The sequence below is a fragment of the Coregonus lavaretus genome, assembly GCF_964263955.1.
Source record: "Coregonus lavaretus genome assembly, contig: HAP1_SCAFFOLD_681, whole genome shotgun sequence".
Lineage (NCBI taxonomy): Eukaryota > Metazoa > Chordata > Actinopteri > Salmoniformes > Salmonidae > Coregonus > Coregonus lavaretus.
Window position 1 is genome coordinate 156,538 of NW_028159223.1, and position 5,963 is coordinate 162,500.

The following is a 5,963-nucleotide window of genomic DNA, read 5'->3' on the forward strand; positions in this document are numbered from 1 at the left end:
CTCCCTGTAAAAGTCTCCCAGACGTATCAAAACGTGTCCATCCCCCTGTTCCCAGGTGAGTCTGCTGGCCCATGGAACTCTAGAGAAGCACATCAAAACACCTTCCATCCTGTTGTCAGCAGGCCGTTCCCTGAGGAAGGATGCAACTATCAAGGCTTTCAAAGGCAACATTTTGGGGATGACCAACTGCAATAAAGTTTTGTATAAACAATTCATTTTCATGTTTGTATTGTAAGATTACAAAACAATAACTTTTTCATAGCATATTTGACATGTTGGTCTTCAATTTTTTATGAACTTCTGTGAAAACTTCAACATCCAGACAAATACACTTAGAGTTTCTGATTTAAAAGGTCTAAAATAAATGCAAGTCTCATGTCCAGAGAGAATACATGTTTATTAACGTATATCATACAGGTGTCTCAACTAAAATATATATCCCCGACAAGATTGAAGAATGTAAGTCGATGCTTGCGTCTGTAGCAGTTGGTGTGAATTTGAGTGGTTACATACAATACATGTTGACAGAATGGCTGTGAGGCAGAGAGAGTGTTGCTGTACTCCCAGGTAAGGGCCAGTAGGAGGTCAGGTCTCTCTACCTCTATCCGACAGAATGGCTGTGAGGCAGAGAGAGTGTTGCTGTACTCCCAGGTAAGGCCCTGGGCCAGTAGGAGGTCAGGTCTCCCTACCTCTATCCGACAGAATGGCTGTGAGACAGAGAGAGTGTTGCTGTACTCCCAGGTAAGGCCCTGGGCCAGTAGGAGGTCAGGTCTCCCTACCTCTATCCAACAGAATGGCTGTGAGACAGAGAGAGTGTTGCTGTATTCCCAGGTAAGGGCCAGTAGGAGGTCAGGTCTCCCTACCTCTATCCAACAGAATGGCTGTGAGGCAGAGAGAGTGTTGCTGTATTCCCAGGTAAGGCCCTGGGCCAGTAGGAGGTCAGGTCTCCCTACCTCTATCCAACAGAATGGCTGTGAGGCAGAGAGAGTGTTGCTGTATTCCCAGGTAAGGGCCAGTAGGAGGTCAGGTCTCCCTACCTCTATCCGACAGAATGGCTGTGAGACAGAGAGAGTGTTGCTGTATTCCCAGGTAAGGCCCTTGCTTCTGGAAGGTCCCAGTATTCAGACAGGCAGCTTGAAGAAGATGATGTCACCATCCAAGTCCATGTAACAGCATGCAGGGGTCTGATCAAATCAAATCAAATCAAATCAAATCAAATTTTATTGGTCACATGCGCCGAATACAACAGGTGCAGACATTACAGTGAAATGCTTACTTACAGCCCTTAACCAACAGTGCATTTATTTTAAACAAAAAAAGTAAGAATAAAACAACAACAAAAAAGTGTTGAGAAAAAAAAGAGCAGAAGTAAAAAATAAAGTGACAGTAGGGAGGCTATATATACAATAGAATAAAGTGACAGTAGGGAGGCTATATATACAGGGGGGTACCGTTGCATAGTCAATGTGCGGGGGCACCGGCTAGTTGAGGTAATATGTACATGTGGGTAGAGTTAAAGTGACTATGCATAAATACTTAACAGAGTAGCAGCAGCGTAAAAAGGATGGGGTGGGGGGGCAGTGCAAATAGTCCGGGTAGCCATGATTAGCTGTTCAGGAGTCTTATGGCTTGGGGGTAGAAGCTGTTGAGAAGTCTTTTGGACCTAGACTTGGCACTCCGGTACCGCTTGCCGTGCGGTAGCAGAGAGAACAGTCTATGACTAGGGTGACTGGAGTCTTTGACAATTTTGAGGGCCTTCCTCTGACACCGCCTGGTATAGAGGTCCTGGATGGCAGGGAGCTTTGCCCCAGTGATGTACTGGGCCGTACGCACTACCCTCTGTAGTGCCTTGCGGTCAGAGGCCAAGCAGTTGCCATACCAGGCGGTGATGCAACCAGTCAGGATGCTCTCGATGGTGCAGCTGTAGAATTTTTTGAGGATCTGAGGACCCATGCCAAATCTTTTTAGTCTCCTGAGGGGGAATAGGCTTTGTCGTGCCCTCTTCACGACTGTCTTGGTGTGTTTGGACCATGATAGTTCGTTGGTGATGTGGACACCAAGGAACTTGAAGCTCTCAACCTGTTCCACTACAGCCCCGTCGATGAGAATGGGGGCGTGCTCAGTCCTCTTTTTTTTCCTGTAGTCCACAATCATCTCCTTTGTCTTGGTCACGTTGAGGGAGAGGTTGTTGTCCTGGCACCACACGGCCAGATCTCTGACCTCCTCCCTATAGGCTGTCTCATCGTTGTCGGTGATCAGGCCTACCACTGTTGTGTCGTCGGCAAACTTAATGATGGTGTTGGAGTCGTGCCTGGCCATGCAGTCATGGGTGAACAGAGAGTACAGGAGGGGACTGAGCACGCACCCCTGAGGGGCCCCCGTGTTGAGGATCAGTGTGGCAGATGTGTTGTTACCTACCCTTACCACCTGGGGGCGGCCCGTCAGGAAGTCCAGGATCCAGTTGCAGAGGGAGGTGTTTAGTCCCAGGATCCTTAGCTTAGTGATGAGCTTTGAGGGCACTATGGTGTTGAATGCTGAGCTGTAGTCAATGAATAGCATTCTCACGTCTGATAGGGAGATGACAATAAATACATGATGTATCTTTCATCACCAAAGACGTTAGCATTTACTGCACATGTTGATCAACAATTCAACCCTTTTGTCAGTGTCATTGATATATGGAAATTCACATACAATATTCAGTTCATAAGCAGTGACAGTAATACTGGGGTCCTGTGGTGAAAGACTGCTGAGCAAGGTATTGGGCAACAGATTTCCTCCCAGGCTCGTATTCACAAAGAGTCTTCAGAGTAGGAATAGTGATCTGGGACCAGCTCCCTCTTGTCAATGTAATCGTATTCATTGTGAGATAAAACGCAAAACTGATCCTAAATCAATACTCCTACTCTGAGCTGCTTTGTGAATGCGGTCCCTGGTCTGTCTGCATGCTGGCCTGTACGGTCCCTGGTCTGTCTGCATGCTGGCCTGTACGGTCCCTGGTCTGTCTGCATGCTGGCCTGTACGGTCCCTGGTCTGTCTGCATGCTGGCCTGTACGGTCCCTGGTCTGTCTGCATGCTGGCCTGTACGGTCCCTGGTCTGTCTGCATGCTGGCCTGTACGGTCCCTGGTCTGTCTGCATGCTGGCCTGTACGGTCCCTGGTCTGTCTGCATGCTGGCCTGTACGGTCCCTGGTCTGTCTGCATGCTGGCCTGTACGGTCCCTGGTCTGTCTGCATGCTGGCCTGTACGGTCCCTGGTCTGTCTGCATGCTGGCCTGTACGGTCCCTGGTCTGTCTGCATGCTGGCCTGTACGGTCCCTGGTCTGTCTGCATGCTGGCCTGTACGGTCCCTGGTCTGTCTGCATGCTGGCCTGTACGGTCCCTGGTCTGTCTGCATGCTGGCCTGTACGGTCCCTGGTCTGTCTGCATGCTGGCCTGTACGGTCCCTGGTCTGTCTGCATGCTGGCCTGTACGGTCCCTGGTCTGTCTGCATGCTGGCCTGTACGGTCCCTGGTCTGTCTGCATGCTGGCCTGTACGGTCCCTGGTCTGTCTGCATGCTGGCCTGTACGGTCCCTGGTCTGTCTGCATGCTGCTGTCTAGTGACTCCCTCTTCATCTGAAATGCAACAACAGCAAAAACATGAATAAGAATTAGCCGGGGTTAGTTAGTTAGTTAAGTTAATTAGTCAGTCAGTAACTTAGTTAACTAATGAAACACTAATGTAAACGTGCACAAGCCTTTTCATCCAAATTGTACCAAAACAACACAGCATATTTGCAGGGAAATCATAGAGGGGCATGTTTCAGTCACCAGTGCATCAATAAGCAGGAATTAAGTAGTTAGACTATTTTTTTCTCACAATAGTCGGTATTATAGCTGGAAAATATACATTACCAGTCAAAAGTTTGGACACACCTTCTCATTCAAGGGTTTTTCTTTATTTTTACTATTTTCTACATTGTAGAATAATAGTGAAGACATCAACACTATGATGTTAAAAGTGCCTTCTTAAAAGTTAATTTGTGGAATTTCTTTCCTTCTTAATGCGTTTGAGCCAATCAGTTGTGTTGTGACAAGGTAGGGGGGGTATACAGAAGATAGCCCTATTTGGTAAAAGACCAAGTCCATATTATGGCAAGAACAGCTCAAATAAACAAAGAGAAACGACCGTCCATCATTACTTTAAGACATGAAGGTCAGTCAATACGGAACATTTCAAGAACTTTTAACGTTTCTTCAAGTGCAGTCGCAAAAACCATCAAGCGCTATGATGAAACTGGCTCTCATGAGGACCGCCACAGGAAACACCCAGAGTTACCTCTGTTGCAGAGGGTAAGTTCATTAGAGTTAACTGCTCCTCAGAAATTGCAGCCCAAATAAATGCTTCACAGAGTTCAAGTCACAGACACATCTCAACAACAACTGTTCAGAGGGGACTGTGTGAATCAGGCCTTTATGGTCGCATTGCTGCAAAGAAACCACTACTAAAGGACACCAATAAGAAGAAGAGACTTGCTTAGGCCAAGAAACACGAGCAATGGACATTAGACCCGTGGAAATGTGTCCTTTGGTCCAAATTGAAGATTTTTGGTTCCAACCGCTGTGTCTTTGTGAGACGCGGTGTGGGTGAACGGATGATCTCCGCATGTGTCGTTCCCACCGTAAAGCATGGAGGAGGAGGTGTTATGGTGTGGGGGTGCTTTGCTGGTGACACTGTCTGTGATTTATTTAGAATTCAAGGCACACTTAACCAGCATGGCTACCACAGCATTCTGCAGCGATACGCCATCCCATCTGGTTTGGGCTTAGTGGGACTATCATTTGTTTTTCAACAGGACAATGACCCAACACACCTCCAGGCTGTGTAAGGGCTATTTTACCAAGAAGGAGAGTGATGGAGTGCTGCATCAGATGACCTGGCCTCCACAATCCCCTGACCTCAACCAAATTGAAATGGTTTGGGATGAGTCGGACCGCAGAGTGAAGGAAAATCAGCCAACAAGTGCTCAGCATATGTGGGAACTCCATCAAGACGGTTGGAAAAGCATTCCAGGTGAAGCTGGTTGAAAGAATGCCAAGAGTGTGCAAAGCTGTCATCAAGGCAAAGGGTGGCTACTTTGAAGAATCTCAAATATAAAATATATTTAGATTTGTTTAACACCTTTTGGGTTACTACATGATTCCATATGTGTTATTTCATAGTTTTGATGTCTTCACTATTATTCTACAATGTAGAAAATAGTAAAAATAAAGAAAAACCCTTGAATGAGTAGGTGTGTCCAAACTTTTGACTGGTACTGTATACAGTAGTTGTTATTTTCTAGAAACCTAACAACAGTCCACTTAGCTAGCTAAGGTGGTGAACTCAGACTGATCGTGGGAGTTAGGTAACGTTAGCTAACTTTCCCCCAGCAGTTTCAATCTAGCTAGCTAGCTAATGGCATTATTACCAACTTTATCAATCACATGGATTGCTTAGCAAATATAGCTATTTGTTTTCCCCTGGCATGTAAATCTGCCTAATACAGCTTGCCAGTTGCTAGTAAAGTAGCGTGAATAAGTCAGAAGCCAGCTAGCAATGCCAAGTTTATGCCTTTTACCAACAAAAGTCATGTACACATATAAAATAGATAATTACCTTCAAGCAGATCATGTTAGTTTCATTCTAAGACTTCAGGCCGAGGAGTAATAGCTCCTTGTTTGTAGAACCGGCGTCTTCACCAGATGTTGTCTCAGTCAGCTCCAGTCTTCACCAGATGTTGTCCCAGTCAGCTCCAGTCTTCACCAGATGTTGTCCCGGTCAGCTCCAGTCTTCACCAGATGTTGTCCCAGTCAGCTCCAGTCTTCACCAGATGTTGTCCCAGTCAGCTCCAGTCTTCACCAGATGTTGTCCCAGTCAGCTCCAGTCTTCACCTGAACCAAAGTCACAGGCTAAATCACAGGTTGTCATGTACTTGAGGGGGC

The 5,963-nt window shown here is 46.6% G+C and overlaps 1 long non-coding RNA gene across 1 annotated transcript; it reads right to left on the minus strand.

Annotated features, from left to right (window-relative positions):
• Positions 1-379: 379 nt before the first annotated feature.
• On the minus strand, positions 380-5,806 carry LOC311123160. Its single transcript, XR_014612567.1, has 3 exons — positions 5,638-5,806; positions 2,566-3,614; positions 380-1,184 (listed from the first exon to the last, which is right to left on the minus strand). It is a non-coding gene; the product is annotated as an uncharacterized lncRNA (long non-coding RNA).
• Between the last annotated feature and the right edge of the window lie 157 nt (positions 5,807-5,963).